The following is a 23,750-nucleotide window of genomic DNA, read 5'->3' as shown; positions in this document are numbered from 1 at the left end:
AAATAAAATTTAGTATAATTATATTTACATAATTGTATTAATAATATTGTATAATAATTATACATTGTTATATAGTTATATCTATCACATAGCTTATGTAATGGTTATTAATATTATAAAATTAATAACTAATACACTACATTAATTATTGATATATAATAATTAATATGTAAATAGTTAATATAATTAATATTGCATAAGATAATTAATATTATATCATAGATAATCTATGTTATTTTATATTTAATTATATATTTAATAATTACTATTAAATATATTTTATATTTATATTTTTATCCATATTTAAGTTATCCATTGAACCCCTAATTATGTTCAAGAAATATAGGCTACCATTAATGAATAATTATAATGTGTTCTTAAAGAATATTTTAAAATTTCAAACATAAAGAACTCTGGCTAATACTATCAGTTTTACATTCTTCCTTCTCAAATATTAAAGTAAATTGAAATTTCCTCAAAGTTTTCCTTTTTGTAAAAGTGAGGCAGAAAGGTAACTTTTATTGTAAAGTAGATGGGAACAATAAATCCAACTTCAAAGCCTCCTGTCAATATTGTTTTCTATTCTACTTCAGAAAGGTTGTTTGAAGGGAGCCGAAGTACCGGTTTTCAGAACTTTAGAGTGAGCACTGCTCAGGTTGCAAATTTCCTGTAGGAAACACATCCAATTTACGCCTGGTATCACACCCCTCATAACACAATGAAGCCATACTACATTAAAACCCAAATGTCATGCAAATAGTTGGGCCACTGGCTCTGGGAAGCAACTCCTGTATTTTAGGAGTACACCACGTGTGCTTTGATTGCCATTCGTTAGCATGGTTTCCAGTAAGAGTGATTTTCCAAGTGATGCAGAACTGAAAGCAGATTCTGCATGAAATCCCCTTCCTGTGCTGCACCTGGTTCCCACTCCCCCTTCCTTGCCCTCCACATTGACGCTCCAGGCCTGGTTCCTGTCACTAGCCAGGCTATGGTTTCAAATCCCAACTCTGTGTTCTGGTTTTCTTCTGAGTCTTACTAGAGGTTTATCGACAAAACGCAGGCTCCTCATAATCTGTTTGAAAAGCCCACTGCGTTCAGCAGGAAGATATGATTATCCTTTAGTGGTGAACACTGCTGTGTGTTGTCATTGTGGAGAATATACCCTACAAGCATGTGTATGAAGGGAATCAGACTGGGAATGATGGGGGGTGTGATTTGTTTCCAATCTACTGGTGAAACAACCTCTTCTCTGCCAAAAATCCTCAGATCCAGTGTCCTTTGGGAACTCTCTCTCTAGGTTTTACTTTGAAAACCATCTGCTCTCTTGGTGAATATTGGCTCACCAGGGAAATCCTGACGTCTCGATCTTAGCCTCATGTCCGGGGAAACTCCATACTCAAGTCAGCCAAGGCTTGGGTGTCCTTGGAGAGAACATTTTGTGGATCAAGCACTTCGCATGTGTTTATCTTTTGGGCCAAAAATTATCCAGAGATGAAACTAAGCTTTCTGATTATGCAAATAAGTACCAAAAATTCTTCTTTTTAAAGAAAGCCATTATCATATAGTGTAAACAGTCTCTGAATTTCAATTTCAGTTCTGCCAATTAACCACCACATGACCTTGCACAAGTTGGAGATGAAACCTGGACATTGAATGATCTGAACCGAAACAAATACAAGCAGAAAAACCAAAACCAAATACGATTCTTTTTCACTGTGTCTCTTCAACTGTACTCTTTGACCTATTTCTTCCTCACTGCTCAATGAAATCTTGGCAGGTTTCAAAGTCTTTTTATTATGCTCAGTTAACAGAAGTGCTCCACTCACTTCTATGTGTACCCATAGTCTCATTACAGGGCTAAGAATGTAATAATCCCTGCTCCTTATTCTTACCACTACCACCACCTCTCACCTTGATATTGCTTTAAGCCTGGAAATACAGAATGAGGGAAGAGGACATTTCACTTCTTCCTTTTCTCTGTCTATTTTTCCTCATCCTCTTCTTCCTGTTTTTAGGACTTAGATATCTGAGTTCTGTCAGGCTTGGAGATGGAGAGTGAGGAAGAGAGGCATGCAACACTTGAGTGTTACTTGAGTGGCATGGATATAATCTCTGCTGGAAGCCCCTGAGTATGGCAGTGTTCCAAAGCTGATTCTTCCTCTTGTGGGATGCTTTGGTGAGTTTCTTAATGATATCCCAACTGGATTCCTCTAATCACAACTCCCTTGATACTTACTTCTTGCTTGCTAGCTGCTTTCAATTCTTCCCTCAGCCTCTGACCATGTGGCAGTCAACTCCCTACCTGGGGTCACACCTTGTATTCAGGCTGTTTCTTGAAGTGGTGGGGGGGTGGGGTGGAATTTAAAGTAGTTCCCATCACCTCTCTCTCACACGGCTCTTATTTAGCCTCTGAAAAAAACTATTGCATCCTTGTCTCAGCATGCTGTTGATGGATAAGATTTTCATTCCTAAGGTAACCCTCTTTCTTTTGCTCTATTGTTTTGGGACAATCTGTCTCTAGTTTCTTTTGCCTTCCCTTGCTTCAAGGATCCAGGATTACACGACAAGTCCTGCAAATAATTCCTGTGAAGCTTTCTTTCTTAGCTTAAGGGGGAAAAAAGCACCCCTTTTATCTCACAGGAGTGGAATCGCTTTCTCCATAGTAATCCTCTCTCCCAACTATTTCAGCTTCAACATTTCATATCTTCAAGGTGAATGATGGCTCAAGATCTCAAAATCAAGTATATATAACTCTAAATCCTGTGCTCTGAATCAGTAGGTGTCTTGGTCTGTTTTATGTTGCTCTAAGGAAATATCTATGGCTGGGTAATTTACAAAGCAAATAAGTTTATTTGGCATGTGGTTTTGCAGACTATGCAAGAAGCATAGCACCCATACTTGTATCTGGTAGGGGCCTCAAGCTGCTTCCACTCACAATAAAAGGCAAAGAGGAGCTGATATGTGCAGAGATCACACGGTGAGACAGAAAGCAAGGGATGGGTGAGGTCCAGGTTCTTTTTTAAAATAATCAGCTCTTTTGGGAGCTTAATAGAGTGAGCCCTCACTTACACATGATGGAGGGCATTAATCTATTCATGAAGGATCTGCTCCCAAGACCCAAACACCTCCCACTAAGCCCCACCTCCCAATACCACCACACCAGGAATTTAATTTCTTTTTTTGTTGTTTTTATTATTACACTTTAAGTTTTAGGGTACATGTGCACAACGTGCAGGTTTGTTACATATGTATATATGTGCCACGTTGGTTTGCTGCACCCATTAACTCATCATTTACATTAGGTATTTCTTCTAATGCTATCCCTCCCCGATGCCCCACCCCATGACAGGCCCTGGTGTATGATGTTCCTCACCCTGTGTCCAAGTGATCTCATTGTTCAATTCTGACCGATGAGTGAGAACATGCAGCGTTTGTTTTTCTGTTCTTGTGATAGTTTGTGGAGAATGATGGTTTCCAGCTGCATTCATGTCCCTACAAAGGACACGAACTCATCCTTATTTATGGCTGCATAGAATTCCATGGTGTATATGTGCCACATTTTCTTAATCCAGTCTGTCACTGATGGACATTTGGGTTGATTCCAAGTCTTTGCTATTGTGAATAGTGCTGCAATAAACATACGTGTGCATGTGTCTTTGTAGCAGCATGATTTATAATCCTATGGGTATATACCCAGTAATGGGATAGCTGGGTCAAATGGTATTTCTAGTTCTAGATCCTTGAGGAATCGTCACACTGTCTTCCACAATGGTTGAACTAGTTTACAGTCCCACCAACAATGTAAAAGTGTTCCTATTTCTTCACATTGTCTCCAGCACCTGTTGTCTCCTGACTTTTTAATGATCACCATTCTAACTGGTATGAGATGGTATCTCATTGTGGTTTTGATTTGCATTTCTCTGATGAACAGTGATGATGAGCACTTTTTCATGTGTCTGTTGGCTGCATAAATGTCTTCTTTTGAGAAGTGTCTGTTCATATAGGAATTTAATTTCAGTATGAGACTCGGTGGGGACAAACATCCAAACCATAGCAGTAGGTAATATATATTACATTATGATCGATTGATAGCACTTTGTCCTCAAAAGGGAAATAGCAATTGATAGTGAAGAAAGCCTTAAATGAAAAAGAATAAATACTTTGGATTAGCATGTGCTATTCAATCTCTACAAAATTCTTCAAATAGTACCTCTCACCATTCTTTTTAATATATCCTTCTGGAAGTTCTATAGGCATATATTGGCCTTTCTTATTCTATCCTCCAAATATCTTAACTGCTTACACATTTTTTAAATCTTTTTATGTGTTAGCTTCAGTTCTGGAAATAAGGAAAATTATTGCCTAAAAGTTATTCTGGAAATGCCAAGAACTGTTTGATGAAAATATAATAAATAAATGTGTATCTGAGTTCTTAAGAAAGTAAGCAAAATCCCCAAAGGTCAGATGTGAGATGGTAACTAAAAGATAGAATGGTAAGAATATAAACCCAATCTGTGGTAACTGTCACTGGGATGAGGTTAGGAGGGAGGAGACAGCATATTGATAATTTCAGAAAGTGTTTTTGACATTCACACACAAATTTGAGATATTAGGCCCACATGTGGGAGGGAGTGAGAACTATAGTAAAAGTCAAAGAGCTACAGCATCAGTGAATGACAGGGTGAAAAAAAAAGAAGGAAGGAAAATCTGCTCGCTGGCAAGGAGATAACAAAGAACTTGTCTATAAGTGGACGAAAGTCTCCCTTAAGACTTTATAACCACAGAACTGAAAATCATGTGCACTTTGGTCTCAAATTTTTACCACTTTGTATTGTGGGAAACCCTAAGCCAAAACAAATGACGCCAAATTTGTTCTTAGGCCAATATTATCCCTAGATTTCCTAGAAGAAACCAACACAAAAAGCTGTCAATTCAGGTGTACTGAGTCTGACAGTTAAAGCCCCACTAAAGATCAGTTCACAGTTCCAAATGTTAAAATCAAAGAGTACACAATTCATTATTAGTGCTACAAACAGCTGATTAGATAATATAATATGATAGAACCTATAAAACTCATTATTTTTGATGTTTCAAAAATTTTTCAGACTTACAGAAAAGTTGTAAAAATAATGAAGTAATATATACCTTTAATCTAGATTTTCCCAATGTTTAACATAAGCATTCTATCATATATATACAGATATTTTTCTGAATCATTTGAGTAAGTTATAGATGTAATGCACATTAATACTAAATACCTCAGTATGTATTTCATAAAATAAGGCTATTTTCTTATATAATCACTGTATATAATTATAATATCAGGAAATAAACATTGATATAGCTCTATTATCTAATCTACAGAACTTATTTAAATTTTGTCACTTGTCCATTGAACATACCTTAAAGTAAAAGAAAAAAATGTTTGTCTAGTTTAAGGCCCAATTCAGGACCATACATTGCTTTTAGTTGCTATGTCTCTTTTGTCTCCTTCAATCTAAAATCCTTCTTCAGTCTTTGTCATTTATGACTTTGATATTTTTGAAGAATAGAGGCAAGTTATTTTGTACTATATCTCCTAATTTGGTTTTCTCAAATTTCCTCATGAGTAGATTCAAGTTAGGTATTTTTGGCAAGAATAATATTGTGTTCTTCTCAGTGCATCATATCAAAGGCAAATGATGTCTATTTGCCCTTTTACTGTGGGAGATTAACTTTGAGCACTTGGTTAAGAAATGTGTGTCAGGTTTCTTCAGCACAAACTTACTATTTCTCCTTTGTAATTAATAAATTTCATGTGGAGAGATACTTTGAGACTATGTACATATTTTATTTCCTATCAAACTTCTACTCATTAGTTTTAGGATCTCTTGATGATTCTTACCTGAAACACTTATTACTATGTTAGTTGCCAAATTATGATAAAATAGTATTTTAAGTAAATTAAAGTATAAATAAACAAATGACAACATAAAAAGAAAACAACAACAACAAAACCAGGCAGATTTGTAAAAGAACTAAAGAGAACATCCAGAAATGATAGACAATGTCATTGAAATTCAGAAGTTAATGGATGAATTAAAAACACATTAAATGCAGCTGAACAGAGAATTAATATACTAGAAAATGTGTCTGGAAAATTATTCAGAATCCAACCTAGCAATATAAAGAAATGGACATTTTTAAAGCAAAATTAAAAGGCATGAAAGATCTAATGAGAAGGTACAACATAGGTTTAACAGATGTTTCAAAAAAAAAAAAAAAAACAGAAAAGGAGTAATTTTCAAATAGATAGTGGCTGAGAATTTTGCAAAATTATTAAGACAAAAATTCTTAGATTCAGGATGTACAACAAACAGAATAAATAAAACTAAATCCACACTAGATATACCTTAGTGAAATTGCAGAACATCAAACATAAAGAAAACTTAAAGAACAAAAACAAGGTAAAAAAAGACAGATTTGCTACGAAGTTTGAGAATCCAACATACAGCACGTTTATGGACAACAACAATAGAATCCAGAAGACAATGGAATATTTTAAAGCCGAGAGTTTACTGTAGTCCCCCCTTATCTATGGTTTTGCTTTCCACATTTTGTTACCTGCAGTCAACTGCAGTTCAAACAGACTAAATGGAAAATTTTAGAAAAAAAAATGTTAAATTTCAAATTGGGCACCTTTCTGAGCAACATGAAGAAATGTCTCACCATCCCACTCTGTCTTGCCCAGGCGAGATGTGAATCATCCTTTTGTTCAGCATATCCATACTACATGCACAATCCACCTATTAGTCTCTTATTAGCCATATTGGTTATGAGATTGACTGTTGTAGCATCTCAGTGCTTGTGTGCAAGTAACCCTTATTTCACTTATGGCTGCAAATCACAAGAGTAGTGATGCTGGCATATTGTTATAATTGTTCTATTTTATTATTGGTTATTGTTGTTAATCCCTTAACGTGCCTAATTCATAAATGAAAGTTTACCAGAGTTATGTATGTATAGGAAAAACATGGCATATACAGGATTTGGTACTCTCCATAGTTTCAAGCATCCACTGGAAGAACTGGAATGCTTCCCCCACAAATAAGGGGGGATTACTGTACTGTCAATATAGAATCCTCAGTCAAGCTTAACAACCATTTAAGAGTGTAGCCATTCAAAAATTTTAAGACAATAAAATACTGAGAGAGTTTACTCTTTATAGTTTCTCTATTTAAAAAATAAGTTAACATTTTATGTGGTAGGCAGAATCCTGAAATGGCACCCATGATGCTTACCTGTAACTATTGTAAACATACCTTCTACTAGTTATTCAAACATTAATTGGGGTGCTGTTGTGAAGGGATTTTGCTGATGTATTGATGTCCCCAAATCAACTGGTTTTAAGGAGATTATCATACCAGTCCTTTAGATCTGGGCTTAGGGATTAGAGACAGGGAAAGTCAGAGAGACTCAAAGTGTGAGGGTAGTTGAAGGAGGTTACATAGCAAGAAAGTGGGCAGCTTCTAGGAGCTGAGAGTGTAGACCCAAGCCAATAGTCACCAACAGAATGGGATCCTAAATCCTATGACTACAAAGAACTGTAGTCACCAACATACCTAATAACCTTGGAAGCATATTATTTCCCAGAGCCTTCAGGAAGCAATGCAGGCTGGCTGACAACCTGATTTCAACCTTTTGAAAAGCTGAGCAGAGGTCCAAGTTTCCACCTGTGTCTGGACTCTTGATCCACAGAAACTGAGAGATAACTGAAAAGATGTACAGGCATACCTTGGATATATTGCAGGTTCCATTCTAGTCCACCAAAGTAAAGCAAATATTGCAATAAAGCGAGTCACACAACTTTTTCTGTTTTATACTACATATAAAAGTTATGTTTACACTACACTGTAGTCTATTAAGTGTGCAACGTCATTATATATAAAACAATCTACCTATCTTAATTTAAAAATACTTTATTGATAAAAAATGCAAACAATCATCTGAGTCATCAGTGAATTACAATCCTTTTGCTGGCAGAGGGTCTTGTCTTAATGCTGATGGCTGCTAACTGATCAGGGTGATGGCTACGGAAGGTTAGGGTGGCTGTGCCAATTTCTTAAAATAATACAATATCAAAGTTTATTGCATTGGTTGACCCTTTCATGAAAGATTTCTCTGTAGCATGAGATATGCTTTGATGGCATTTTAGACACAATAGAACTTTCATAATTGGAGTCAAACCCTGCCACTGCTTTATCCATCAAGTTTATGTAAACGTTCTAATTTTTGTTGTTGTTGTTGTCATCTCAGCAATGTTTACAGCATCTTCACCAGGAACAGACTGCCTGCATACACTACATCCATTCTGCAGCCCATAGATCAAGGAATAATTTTGAGCTTGAAATCTTGTTGCTTAAAAATTACATTTCATAAAACTATAGCAGCCATAAATAGTGATTCCTATGATGGGTTTGGGCAAAGTAAATTGAAAATCTTCTGGAAAGATTCATCATTCTAGGTGCCATTAAGAACATTCATGTTCATGAAAGGAAGTCAAAATACAAACATTAACAGGAGTTTGGAAGAGTTTGATTCCAACCTTCATGGATGACTCAAAAAACCACTTTTTTTGCTCATCTATAAGAAGCAACTCATTATCAGTTCAAGTTTCATGAGACTGCAGTAATTCAGCCACATCTTCAAGTTCCACTTGTAATTATAGTTCTCTTGCTATTTCTACCACAACTGCAGTTACTTCCTCCACTGAAGTCTTAAACATCTCAAAGTCATCCTTTACCAGAAAGTTTTCAAATTACTCCTTGATCCATGGGCTGCAGAATGGATGTTATATTAGCAGGTAGGAAAACAAGAGTCATCTCCTTGTACATCTCCATCACAACTTTTGGGTGACTAGCTGAGTGTCAATGAGCAATAATATTTTGAAAGAAATCTTTTTCTCTGAGCAGTAGGTCTCAGCAGTGAGCTGCATATATTCAACAAACCATGCTGCAAATAAATGCGCTGTCATCCAGACTTAATTGTTCTATTTACAGAGCAAAGGCAGAATAGATTTAGCACAAATTATTAAGGGGCCTAGCATTTTTAGAATGGTAAATAACCACTGGCATCAACTTAAAGTCACCAGTTGAATTAGCCACTAACAAGAGAGTTGGCCTGTCCTTTGAAACTTTGGATTCAGGCATCGAGGGCATCTTTTTCCAGTATAAGGCTGTTTCATATATGAAAATCTATTGCTTAGTGGAGTTGCCTTCAACAGTTTTCTTAGCTAGATCTTCTAGGTAACTTGCTGCAGCTTCTATATCAGCACTTGCTGCTTCACCTTGCAGTTTTGTAACTTCTGTTTTCTCTTTAAACCTCATGAGCAGCCTCTGCTTGCTTCAAACTTTTCTTTGGCAGCTTCCTCACCTCTCTCAGCCTTTATAAAATTGAAGAGAGTTAGGACCTTGCTCTAGATTCAGTTTTGGCTTAGGGGAATGTAGTGGCTAATTTGATCTCCATCCACTAAAATGTTCTCCCTATCAGCAATAAGCTGTTTCACTTTCTTATCATTTGTGTGTTTGGTGGAGTAGGACTTTTAATTTCCTTCAAGAACTTTTCCTTCACATTCACAACTTGGTTAACTGTTTGGCACAAGAGGCCATACAATTTGGCCTCTCTCAGCTTTTGACATGCTTTCTTCACTAAGCTAATTAGCTTTTGATTTAAAGTGGGAAACTCGCAACTCTTTCTTTTTCTTGATCACTTAGAGGCTATTGTGGGATTATTAACTGGCCTAATTTTAATATTGTTGTTTCTCAGGGAATAGGGAGACCTGAGGAGAGGGAGAGAGGCAGGGGAATTGTTGGTCAGTGGAGCAGTCAGAATGCACACATTTATCAATTAAGTTCTTCCTTTTATAGACACAGTGTGTGGTACTCCCAAACAATTACAATAGTAACTAGTAACACCATAAATCACTCATCACAGATCACCATAACAGATATAATAATGAAAAAGTTTGAAATATTGTGAGAATTACAAAAATGTGGTGTACATACAGTTAGCACGTGCTAGTGGAAAAATGGTGCCAACAGACTTGATCAACACAGGTATGCCACAAACCTTTAATTTGTAAAAAACACAATTATCTGCAAAGCACAATAAAGTGAGGTACAATAAAAGAAGGTGGCCGGGATCAGTGGCTCATGCCTGCAATCCCAGCACTTTGGGAGGCCAAGGCAGGTAGATCACTTGAGGTCAGGAGTTCAAGACCAGCCTGGCCAACATGGTGAAACTCTGTCTCTACTAAAAAATATATAAAAATTAGCTGGGCATGGTGGTACACAACTGTAGTCCCAACTACTCGGGAGGCTGAGGCAGGAGAATTGCTTAAACTCAGGTGGCAGTGAGCTGAGATTGTGCCACTGCACTCCAGCCTGGGTGACAGAGTGAGACTCTATCTCAAAACAAAACAAAAAACAAAACAAAACAAAAAAAGGTTTGCCTGTATGTTGTTGTAAACTACCAAGTTTCTGTTAATTTCTTATACTGTTATGGAATACTATTACAGTGTATTTTCAAAAGATGGAAGCTGGAGATATAAAAAGCAATGGATAACTCTAAACAAACATTGAATATATAGGACAATATAAATAATAATAAAGATGGGGGAACACACAGAAGTTGGAAATGAAATACTAGCAAAAATTGTATTTCAAACAGATGTTCAGAGTTAAAAATTGGAATATCATTGTGTTGCTTGGGAAGAGCCTAAAGATACTGAGTAACTAGATTATGTAAAACCAAGTATGGACGTTTAAAATATGAGAGCAACCACTAGAAACTGAATGTATAAGATTTCTTTTCATTGTATTATAGGTAATTTCTCAGATCTACTTTTCATATCACACATTCTGTCTTCAGCAGAATTCAAACTGCCTTTTATCCTCTTCATTGTGTCTGGTTTTGTTTTGCTTTTTCATTCTTTACTTCATCCAATTATTCAGCAAAGGAAGTCATAAGATGTGATGATTTATTTTTATATTATTATGTTTTAAGTAAAGTGTTTTAGCTTTGGGCTGCTAAAATATTATAAGATGTGCGCTTAAGCAAACATTTGTTTCCCACAGTTCTTGGAGCTTGAAATCCAAGAGCAAGGTGCCAGCATGGTTGGGTTCTTGGTGAAGGCTTTCTCCTGGTTTACAGATGGCTCTCTTCTCATATCATCACATAGCGGAGAAGGCAATTACATGCCCTCATAAGGACACTAGTTCCATTCATGTGGGTCCCATCTTCATGTTTTTTTACTTACCTCCAAAATGTCTCACTTCCAAATACCATCACATTGGAGATTAGGTTTCAACATAGGGATCTGGGGAGAGGGGAGACAAACATTCAGTCCACAGCATAAAAAAATTCTGGATACAGAGAAGATTAGAAGTAAATCAACTCTTATAATTCACCACTATTAACATTACTGTATCTCTGTGTTTGCTTACATAGATGTTTACATTGGTAACCTATAAAGATATATGTGTATATCTACCTTTATTATGGTTATGAGAGTCATACTTTCATTAATAATTACAGCATAATAGTTAAAAGTACAAACTTTGGAGTCAGAGACATGGGTTCAAGTCCAGCTCCAGCATTTACAAGCTATGTGAACTTGGGCAAATTATTTAATCTTCCGAACCTGAGTTTTTTGTTTTTTTGTTTTTTTTTTTTGAGATGGAATTTCGCTCTTTTTGCCCAGACTGGAGTGCAATGACACGATCTCAGCTCACCACAACCTCCGCCTCCTGTGTTCAAGCAATTCTCCTGCCTCAGCCTCTCAAGTAGCTGGGATTACAGGCATGTGCCACGATGCCTGGATAATTTTTGTATTTTTAGTAGAGATGGGGTTTCTCCATATTGGTCAGGCTGGTCTTGAACTCCCGACTTCAGGTGATCCACCCTCCTCAGCTTCCCAAAGTGCTGGGATTACAGGCGTGAGCCGCCATGCCCTGCCAGAATCTCAGTTTCTTTATCTGTTAAATGGAGGGAATGATTACAGTACTTGCCACATAGGATGGTCATGGGCTTAAATTTCAGTAACTATTTTTTATTTCTAAAATATACTTTTTCAAATAACTGTTACTGTTTTCTTACAGGGTCTTATCATTTCATTAAAAAAATTTTATTTCCTTATTTTATGTCTCTACTTTAAATATGTTTGCTTTATAGGATCTTTTGGGTAGTTCTGTCTTTTCAGGTTTTTGAGGGAACACATTCTCTTTTTGATTGTGTTATTTCTCTAGTTTTTCATGGATTATTTCTTGATGTGATTTACTTTAAAAAAAAATTTTTTTCATGAGAGGATTTTAGAACTTCTGTTTAGGTGCTACGTCCTCCTGATCCATGGTTTCAAGAGCTCACATTACTATCACGATGGTTACTGTTCACTTTTAATTCCAGCACATCTATGTGCCTTTTCTTGTTTGCTTAATTGTATATTTTATCCATCATTTCTTTGGGTTTGTGTTATTATAACTGTAAGAAATCATCTCCATTAGTAAAATTCTAGACATATCAAAATTGGGAAAAATTTTAGAGTGGACACTTAGCTTTCCAGCATCCTCCAATAATATGTAAGCACAAACTGTTTCTAGTGAAGTGCAAGTCTGGTCTTGATTCATAAACATGCTAAATTGTCAGCCTCCCTCTCCTGAATTAAAAGCATATGCATCACTCCACTAGTTAAGCAAGACATTCTCATTTGACTATGTAAGTTGCAGGGAATGAAAAGGAAGAGTTTGAAGAAGTTTATGGAGGACAGGAGAGAAAGTAGAGAACATTAGCTTTTCAGACTTTTGTTAACAGTCTGAATTCTAAGGAAATGAAGACCGGCAGTTACAATGTGCCTTTGAGCTTTAACATCTGAGGTATTTCCCCAGACTCTTCCCCAGTGAGCAGTCCTAAATGGGTTGCCAAGAGAAATGATCAGGGCTATTAGAATAATTTTGTGACAACATGGAAATTTACAAGATACTCTCACACTAGAAAATTATATAATGTAATAAGCATATTACATTTTTAAAGAATAAGGGGATTATTGGCCAATGGCAAGGCTTTCTATAATGTAAAAGCCCCAAGAATTTTTTTAATAAGTAATGTGATCCACATGTACAGATAGCTGTAACATTACAATAAAGACAATTTACTTCAAAACTGTTGAATCATGAATCTAAAAATTATAGCGCAATGCAAATAAACATTCATTTCAGGTTCACTCTGAGCCTGAAATAGTTCTTAATAGTGGTGTCTCATGCTTCAGTTTGCAAATACACTTCATAGCTTCATTTAGAGCATACGCATTTCAGGTTAGGAGCCCTTATCTGGAACATGAAAATTACACTGAAGACCCTAGACAATAAATCCCTGACATTCCAGAAAGACCTTATCTTAAGCAACATTAATGTTACATACAATTACACAGAATTTGATTCACTTTCCACAATGATTGGGAAATCATCTGGCTTGGTAGAAGATTTGGCCGTTATCAGGCATATTACACTTGGTTTTATTCCCTATAGGGCCTGAAAGGGAGGTCAAATAGTAACAGAATATGTTTTCTTTTTTTTACCACTGTGCTAAAAAATGATTTTTCTCCCCTCCTGGTCTGCCAAGATTCAAATCCCAAGTAACACTGGCACATTACTTAACCATTCCTCCATGACTGTTTCCTCATCTAAGAAAAGTTAAAAACATTATTCCACATGCTGTGAGGATCAAATAAGCTAAATCATAGTTGCTAGTATTATTATACTATAATATTATCACTTTTAACATTTTAGGCCCTAGGGAAACCAATTAAAATAATAACGATGGTACTAAAATGTTACTTTACAAGAGACTTTCTAAAGATACATCTATTGAGGACTTATATTATGCCAGGCAATTTAGAGTCCTTATGTATCTTGTTTTCCTAACACTGCCCCAGAGTTAGCACTCTTATCCATGCTTCAGAGATGATAGAAATGGGGTTCAGAGTGGTTAAATAGTTTAACCATGAACACACAGCCAGCAAATTGATTTGAAAAGGCCAGTGCTCTTTCCACTATTTCTACTGATGCAAGGACAATTTGACCTAAATATAAAAATGATCCTAGACACTTCCACTTATTTTAATGAAAAGTGAGTGTCGCCATAATGGAGCAGGGGACATGTATATAGCTAATTACTGAAAAGAGGGTTGGAAAAAGGCTCAGCTTTTCCACTGACAGGCTTTATGGCTTTTGCAAGTCATCTTACCTCTCTGGTCCTCATTTTCCACACTGGTAAAAAGAGGAACTTGGACTAGTCTAGTTCACCTATTTAATTTTTCTGTCTCAGTTTCCTTATTTGTGAAACAAGAATATAAGTTTGCCCTCTCAGGGAAATTTCGGGGATGAAATGATTTTGAAAGTGTGTTCTAGCTATCTATTTCATAATGACTTACCAAAAATAATGACTTAAAACAATAACTATTATTTCTGTTCACAATGAATTGGAGTTTTGATAAGACCCAGATAGGCAGGTTCTGTTCAGGTTGTCTCATGAGTTTAAGCTGGACAGTGGCTAGGGCTAGGGTCACCTTTAAAGCTTCCTTAGTAACCTGTCTGGTGCCTGAGCTGAAAAGGCTCAAACATCCAGGGGCTGGAGGAGCTGGGGCTATTTGTCTCTCTCCACATGTTATTGCTCTACGTAGGATCTCTACAAGGCAATGTTGAGATACCCAGATTGCACACATGGTGGCTTAAACACAAGCTGTTCTTATCCTGAGAACAACTTGTGAATGATACATATCCTTTCCTAACTGAACCTCTGAAATCACACAGCATCACCTCTGTTTCACTAAGTCACTAAGTACTAAGTCCTACTCAGGTTGAATAGGAGAAGGCATAGACTCCACCTCTAGCCAGGAGGAGTATCCAAGAATTGCACACATCCTTTAAAAACATCCTTTAGACCACCAAAAATTGCTGAAAGTGTAGGTATCCTTATTCATTTTATGCAGATGCAGATTATTCTCTCTTGGAATTATTAACAGCAAATAGAAAACATTTCATACCAAGTCGATTCTAAGACTCTCTTCTCCAAATGTGAAATTGTGTTCTTAGGAAATATCTACCAATTGTTACATTAGTCAAAGTAAAATATAACATGGAGAAAAAAATTCTTATAAAAATATTACTAAACATGATGTTATCTCAAGCCAAATATATTTTTAAGGCTCATCTGCTTTAAAAAGATTGTTTTCCTTTCTTTTCCTGTCTGTTAAAATGGATAATCAAAAAGTGACTATAGTAAGTATATTGGGGCATTTGGTCACTTTTGAAAATGCGACTGGGTTTAGAACCATGCTTTATAATCTGGGCCTGTTAACTATGCAGTCATTCTTGGAGCAAGAAAGGTGAGAGGTGTGATTTCTTCTGTAAGGGCTACCAGAGTCTTAGAAGTGCCTTGGTCTCATTACTAATTAAAGATGAAGTTCTGCTGAGAAAGCATCAGTGATGAATTCAGGGATTTGTTTACCTAAAACTGGAAGTCAGGTCAGCTGACTCTTATTTCAGTGCTCATTTAATTATTTTGCACAGTTTCTCAAGATCACTGCAAAACTTGCATGACTTTCTACTTGAGAATAAAATACATTGAGAAGTTTAATATCTCTGTATAGTTTTGACATCATAAATGTCCTATTGTTTAATCCCTATTAAATTCTTATTTAAATTTGCAATGGAACCAATGTATGTTTTCCATAATGGCAAGTTATTTTATCTCAGAAGTAAATAAATCAATAAATATCCCCAATTTCCTTTATTCACTGCTATAGATTCATGATCCATAAGTTCATCTAAACCCTTATTGATTCTATTTATTTTCTTAAGCTTATATAAATTCTGAGAACCATCACTAACTCTAGAACTCCATATTATTTAACCTAAAATGAACTATTTAAAACTACAGGGGTATCCATAAAGTTTTTAATAGCTAATCAACTCACTCAGCTTTTGTCTCTCTATAACAAAAAGGTGTTTAATTTTAAATTAGAGATTCCATATCCAGTTTGAACAATTTAAGAGTATGATCCTATTTTTTTTTTTGTGATTTTTTTTTTAAAATTTATTTATTATTATTAAACTTCAAGTTGTAGGGTACATGTGCACAACGTGCAGGTTTGCTACATATGTATACTTGTGCCATGTTGGTGTGCTGCACCCATCAACTCGTCATTTACATCAGGTATAACTCCCAATGCAATCCCTCCCCCCTCCCCCCTCCCCATGATAGGCCCCGGTGTGTGATGTTCCCCTTCCCGAGTCCAAGTGATCTCATTGTTCAGTTCCCACCTATGAGTGAGAACATGCAGTATTTGGTTTTCTGTTCTTGTGATAGTTTGCTAAGAATGATGGTTTCCAGCTGCATCCATGTCCCTACAAAGGACACAAACTCATCCTTTTTTATGGCTGCATAGTATTCCATGGTGTATATGTGCCACATTTTCTTAATCCAATCTGTCACTGATGGACATTTGGGTTGATTCCAAGTCTTTGCTATTGTGAATAGTGCTGCAATAAACATACGTGTGCATGTGTCCTTATAGCAGCATAATTTATAATCCTTTGGGTATATACCCAGTAATGGGATGGCTGGGTCATATGGTACATCTAGTTCTAGATCCAGATTTTTTATTCTATCTGTGTATTTTTCCATCCATCCATTCAAACATCCTTCTCTTATCTCCGTATATATATCAGGCAATATTAACCAAATAGATATCTATTTCCATAGTTAAGAGAGGTGTCATTTGGAATTATTGAGAATGATGGGTAGGCTTTTACCTTTTATTTTGTACTTTTCTATGCTGTTTGATTTTTTCTATCCTTATGTAAGCATCACTTAAAATAACTCAGTTAGAATTGTGTATTATTTAACGTTTTAAACATACACTGGGAGTGGAGGTGGGGGAGGAACAACATCAGGATAAATAACTAATGCACGTGGGGCTTAGTACCTAGGTGGTGAGTTTACTGGTGCAGCAAACCACCATGGCACACGTTTACATATGTAACAAACCTACACATCCTGCACATGTACCCCAGAACTTAAAATAAAATACATTTTAAAAAAACAAAAATGCAATATCTGTGAAGCATAATAAAGTGAAACACACACACACACACAAACACATGCACAAACACTTTGATATACATGCTTTATATATTTTAATGCTCACTGGGACCTTATAAAGTAATTATTATTATCCTTATTGTATGAAAAATGAAACAGGCACTGAGAAATAAGGTAATTTTTCCCAAATGACACACCAAGAGTGGTTCCCCTCTAACCATGGTGCTTATATTCCCAGACCCCCAGCAGATGCCTGAAAATGCAGATGGTACAGAATTCTATACATACTGTGATTTTTGCCTATATATACATATCTATGGTAAAGTTCAATTTATAAATTAAGCACAGTTAAGGGATTAACAATAAGTAATAATAACAAAATAATTACAACAAAAGTCATGTGAAGGAGGTCTTTCTTTGTCCCAAAGGGTGCTATACGCACCCGTCTTCTTGCGATGACGTGAGATGACAAAATGCCTACCTAGTTAGACGAAATGAGGTGAATGACGCAGGTGTTGTGACATAGCATTAGGTTACTACTGGCCTTCTGATGATATGTCAAAAAGGAGGATCATCTGCTTTGGGTGATCCTGGATCACTGGGCCATGACAATGTTGATGGCTGGATGTCAGAAGAAGACAATGTCAATGACTAATGTATACATACATTAATCAGTGTAATGTATACAGCATGGATATGCTGGACAAAATGATGATTGACAGTTACCTTCATTGCTACATATTAATAGATGATTAATAACTTTTACAAAAAAAATTATATTAAAGATTCATTCAGCACCTACATATGTCAAGCACTGTGCAAGGCATTACAGAAACATTTTATTTAATCTTCATAAAAATTTTCCAATGTAATTATTTGAATTAATGGCTTTTGTTTTTATTCTATGCAATACTAAGTATTAGCAGTTGAGTATAGCAAAATAATAATGTATGCTTGTACTTATGTTTTGTTCACATTACTAATTGTTGGCTAATTTTTTTTTCAGTATGTGTTGTGTTAATGATCTCTATTTTAGGATAATTAAATTCTTAGATAAAGAAAATAAATGTCAAAGTTAGGACAATCCACTTTTTTACTGATTGTTGTTGGACATTAGAACTCATTTGAACTTTAGCTACAACACCTGTAAGATTAAGCATATGGAAGACTTCAATGCTTAAACCTCTGGCACACCTACATAACGACTTTTCCTTCTCATGGCAATACATAGTCTAATTAGATTATGATCAATATTCTAAGGGCATATTGGTATCATGGCACCCTTTTCCTAAATTTAAAATGCTTATTTACATAGGAGAAAGTAAGAGATACTTGAGGTTCCTTTCTCAAAGCCCTTTGCCTATAAATTTTGTTTGCTTGGCTTTTTCAGTTACATCTCATTTCAAGCTGCTAAATCAGAATACCGTAGACTGCATAGCTTGAATAAAAAAACATTTATTTGTTACAGTTCTGGAGGCTATAAGTCTGAGATCAGGGTGACAGCATTGTCGGGTTCTGGTGAGGACCCTCTTTTGAGTTGCAGGCAGTGACTTACCTTTGTATCTTCACATGGTGCAAAGAAAGAGGAAGACAGCACTCTGGGATCCCTTTTATAAGGGCACTAATCCCATTCATGAGGGCTCCACCTTCATGAAATAATTACCTTCCGAAGACCCCATCTACTATGACATCACCTTTGGGGTTAGGAATTCAACATATGAATTTTGCAGGGACACAAATGTTTATTCAAACCATAATGTGTTCTTAAATATGAACAGAGGAGGAATAAATCTCTCCTTTGTCTAAATAAGGCAAAAGAGGTTATAATCAGCTTTCTCCACAGACTCACATTTTTCTTTAGAAAAAGTAACAGAGTGATCAGAACATCCCACTCCTTCTTGGACAGGTCACTTGACAATCTCTACAGGAGTATGGCTATCCTACAAGTGCAAATACCTTTTGTCCCCATCCTCAGAATCAGTGAATTTGACCACCTTTGGAGCTTCAGGTCATTTCAATGATTGAGGATTTCCACATTTTTGCAGAGAACTAGGAGAAACATGGATCGCATCTGGATATTGCAGGGCATTAAATTTAATAACAAATTAAGAGCAATAAAATCCTTTGGCCAGTCTGTCTTTTGAGATCCTGTCCTGAAATTTCTATCCCATTATGATTAAAAAAAAAAAAAAAAAGAAAAGAAAAAAGGTCAAAATAGAATCTGCCCAGATAGGGTAGATCCCTACAGCACACAAGGAAGTAGAAAAATGAAAAGTAAAAAAAATCCATAAAACCCAGCACAACCCACCAAACAGCTTTTAGGGAGCAAAGAAGGAGGTTTGTACTACATTGATACAGAATATCTTGCCACACTCATTGAACTACCCAGGTTATTTTTCATTTCTCAATTTTTATGTGTAATATACAGCAAATAATAAGTTAATATGAGTAGCAAAAGCAGAATTGTAACTTTTCAAAACTCTGATACTTTTTGTGAAAAGAACTAAGCAAATCATGCTGTCTTCTGCTCAGTGGAGCATAGGGAATAATGGCCCTCATCCCTCTTCATGTGCTGAAGGCTGAAATTATTCAGTTTTTAGATCTACAAAGCTTGTCCAGCACTCAGACAGCCTGGCCCTGAAGATACATGCACTTAATAAATATTTTTGGATGGTGCTTAAAGCTCTTAAATTGCTAAATAGCAATAATCATAGACTTTGGCAGTGTTCCCTATTAGCACATCTTCAACTGTTATATAAAGCCCTAAGAGAAAATTAGCCCATGGGACTCCTCTAAACACTCTGCTAAAAATAAACTTCATCATCTCTCATTTCAATGTTCATGAGGTCACAAGCATTTCATACATTCCATGTGCTTGTCATGTCAGTACCTTTGAGCTCAGGAAGTTGGCATCTAGAAAAGAAAGTCAAATATTTAGATCCTAATGGATTCCAGAAAATATATTTCCCTCTTCAGGCATGAAAAACACATAAAACTTGAAGACTGCTGATTGCGCAAAATCCAGGTATAAAGCAATATAGTATAAAGCATTTAGCAAAAATGTTCTCTTTCTTTTTTTTTTTAATTTTTATTATTATTTTTTTGAAACGGAGTCTTTGCTCTGTTACCCAGGCTGGAGTGCAGCAGCGTGATCTTGGCTCATGGCAACCTCTGCCTCCCAGGCTCAAGCAATTCTCCTGCCTCCGCCTCCCAAGTAGTTGGGATTACAGGTGTGCACCACCATGCCCAGCTAATTTTTGTATTTTTAGTAGAGACGGGGTTTCACCATCTTGGTCAGGCTGGTTTCAAACTCTGACCTCAATGATCCGCCTGCCTCGGCCTCCCAGAGTGCTAGGATTACAGATGTGAGCCACTGTGTCTGGCTTGATACTGATTTTAATTCTTTTGGTTATGCACCCGGAAATGAGATTACTGGGATCATATAGTAGTTCTATTTTTAGTTTTTTGAGGAAACTCCATCTTGTTTTCCATAATGGATATACCAATTTACATTGCCACCAACGGTGTGCAAAGGCTCCCTTTCTCCACATCCTCGCTAACACTTATCTTGTGTCTGTTAGATAATAGCCATTCCCACAGCTGTGAGCTGATACCTCGTTGTATTTTTTTTTATTATTATTACACTTTAAGTTCTAGGGTATATGTGCATAACGTGCAGGTTTGTTACATATGTATACTTGTGCCATGTTGGTGTGCTGCACCCATCAACTCGTCATGTCCATCAGTGACAGACTGGATTAAGAAAATGTGGCACATATACACCATGGAATACTTGCTATTTTTTTAATTGCCTGCCTGACACATGCTCAAAGACTTAGGATGGAGATTTGTGTCCTGCAGAGGCTTAATATATATTTGATATTATTATTGTAAATGCAAGACAGAGTTCATAGCCAAAAACTAAAAAGAACCTAAGACATGCCTGTCTTCATAATATAGTCTTGAAATGTAAATGAAGTAAAAGTTGTACAAACGATGTTATATTACAAGCTGAAAATGTTAGTTGCCAGTACTGTTGTTCCCTATCTGCCTGGATTATTTCTTAATGGTTCTTTTGTAATATTTTGATTTCTCAAAATACGTGGAGTTTTTTTTTTCTCAGAAGTGAGTCATACAACCTTCTCCAAGTAGAACATTTTAGCTTTTCTCTAATGTATAACTAACTATTCCTGAATTGAATTTCCTTTCCTTTTTTATTAGAATATGCCCCTAGTGTTGGGACAGCTTGCAACGTTAGTCTTCTCCTCTGGTCCTAAGCAACCTCTGCCAGATGCTAACCTGATCCTTTACATGACAAATATATATTATTGGCAAATCAGAACTCATATATTGCTCTAGGTCAGGATCAAATTCAGTATCAATACCAAAGGCTTCCCCAAAAAGGAGTGAAAGTACCTTACTCATTCCAAACATGTCACCTTCTTTTACTAAAATGTCCTAAGTATTAAGCACCCTCTTTTCCTTTATTAATAACCCATGATTCATCAGTTTCCAAGACTCCTTACTAAATTAATCTGAATTAAGTAAATTAGATGCCTTCATTTAACAGATCCCACAAGTCCCGAGCTAGTTTAAAAAAAGTAAAATTTCAATTTCACATTCTTATAAATATTCAGGCTCACATAATTTTATCCATTGTTCATCCTGTTAGTGTCAGCCTCCATAATTTATTGACCATGTAAAAATATTTTAGCATGGAAAGTGGAGAAAATGAGTGAGAATAAATCATTCAGTGCTTTTCTGCAGGCTGCAATGCAGTCCAGAAGACCTTCATTTTAAATTCTGTATTCAAGCACCAGTTGAGACAAATTGGTTAGCAGTTCATCATGGGAGCAATTTCAGACCTCATCCATTTAGACTCTAAGGGCTTTTCCACGTTACTAAAGGCAGCCAACTCATATTTGGTGGTTTCAAGAACACAATCTTTGGCGATTTCTAAAAACTACAGTATATGCTTCAGTTCTTAAAATTCATCATCTAATTTCCTCTATCTCCCTTCCACTGGGTAAGACACATCTGTCAACACATGTGCCATTGGCCTATTTTTCTTCTTCAAGTGGTTATTGAGCTTGACTCTCTATGCTGTATCAGAGAAAAGTTGTTCTGACACATATGCAGGCACTATGGGGTAACATAAACCATACAAGGGTTAAAATTGCTCACCCTTCATCCCCACCCCCGTGAATCTGCCTAGAGGGAAAACTAAACATTGTTTTAAACAACACGACTCCCATAATCCTATATATTAGGAATTTACATTGTAAAAGTTAACTTTATTCATTTATTTTCCTAACAGAACAACATATGTTATGCTTACATTTGAAAGCAATCTCAGAAGAAGGGCCTGCATGTGAATGCAATTGGCTGGGAGTTCACATTTCCCTTAGACAAAATTGTGAGCAAAACACATGTTTTTCCATCTAAGTTAGAAGATGGAAAATCATGCATTATTTTTCAGGCTTTTGTGGCATGCCATTTAAAATCAATGCATATTTCTTCATGCACATTTTCACAAATGTCAATGTTGATACATCCATTAGATCTGTTGTGTTCAATCCCTTCAAAACCTGGAGAACTTGTACTCTTGAAAATATTTTCCCCCTAACTTTTCAATTTGCTCCTGAGAATTGTAATTCTTTTTGACTAGTGATAAGTGAAAAGCAGAACCCTCTATCTTTGCTTCCTGCTGAAGAAATAGAAATGTTTCTGTATACTTGCTTTTCATTTCAGGTAGGCCAAAGAATGGCTGTTCCACTCACTGCTATACCACAATAATCTCTCCAGGTCATCTCAAAACTCATGAAGAAAAGAGAAGCCAAGCAGCCACTAGCGTGTTATAGGTGACATAAAATAATCGGGTACAAGCAGAAAATTCTAAATGTAGGAACTCCTGGAAGACAAATAAAGTGCAAATAAAACAGAAGATATCATTATTTTGCTAGAAGAGTACTCATTTTTCCTTACTGTTTAGGAAAGAAAGTAAGCTTTTTCTAAGTTCTAGTTTTTTTAATAAAACTTGGCTAGAAGAAGGAAATTGTAGGTCTTCATTTTAGCTGTACACATTCAGGAATAAGGTTACCAGGAAGCCAATCAGACACTGATTGGAAAAGAGAGAGAAAAGGACATGCCCCATGAGTAAAGTAATCTATTCAGTATTAGAAAGGGCAGGATGCCAGCAGTAGATGTGGATAGAGAGTGACTTCCTTCAATTTACGAAGAAGGGGTAGAGGTAAGCAGAACATATACTGTTTGCTACAAGTACTTAGATGTATAGAGTTTATCTTTATTTATTTCAAATACATGATTAATTTTGAAATGAGATGGGCATAAAGACTATCCACTAAACAGAAAATAAGTAATTTGGAACATTGTATGTACTTACTCGACATCTGAGTAATCTAAGAAGAAGTGGCTTTTAAAATCAAGAGCAAAATTTTACTTTGAAAGATGCTGTGAGAATCAACGTGCCTTTATTCAGCTTTTACTGCCTATCGCTTAACCTACCTTTCTTTGGCCAAGACCAAATGTAATAATTTTAAGTTGAATGACTTTACATACATACTATAGCAAATGACTTACTTTTTAGAGAGGTA

At 36.0% G+C, this 23,750-nt stretch overlaps 1 long non-coding RNA gene across 3 annotated transcripts; it reads right to left on the bottom strand.

The window, feature by feature from the left end:
- Positions 1-3,218: 3,218 nt before the first annotated feature.
- Positions 3,219-23,424, bottom strand: LOC140709224 (uncharacterized). 3 transcript variants are annotated; one of them, XR_012089626.1, is made up of 4 exons: positions 17,618-23,424; positions 11,297-12,014; positions 7,602-7,751; positions 3,219-4,137 (listed from the first exon to the last, which is right to left on the bottom strand). It is a non-coding gene; the product is annotated as an uncharacterized lncRNA (long non-coding RNA). The 3 variants fall into 3 exon arrangements; XR_012089627.1 differs by having other exon boundaries at positions 11,297-11,356; XR_012089625.1 differs by lacking the exon at positions 7,602-7,751 and having other exon boundaries at positions 11,297-11,356.
- Between the last annotated feature and the right edge of the window lie 326 nt (positions 23,425-23,750).

This window comes from Chlorocebus sabaeus, chromosome 20, assembly GCF_047675955.1.
Source record: "Chlorocebus sabaeus isolate Y175 chromosome 20, mChlSab1.0.hap1, whole genome shotgun sequence".
Lineage (NCBI taxonomy): Eukaryota > Metazoa > Chordata > Mammalia > Primates > Cercopithecidae > Chlorocebus > Chlorocebus sabaeus.
The sequence above is the reverse complement of the archived record's forward strand: the minus strand, read 5'-3'. Positions and strand labels throughout refer to the sequence as shown.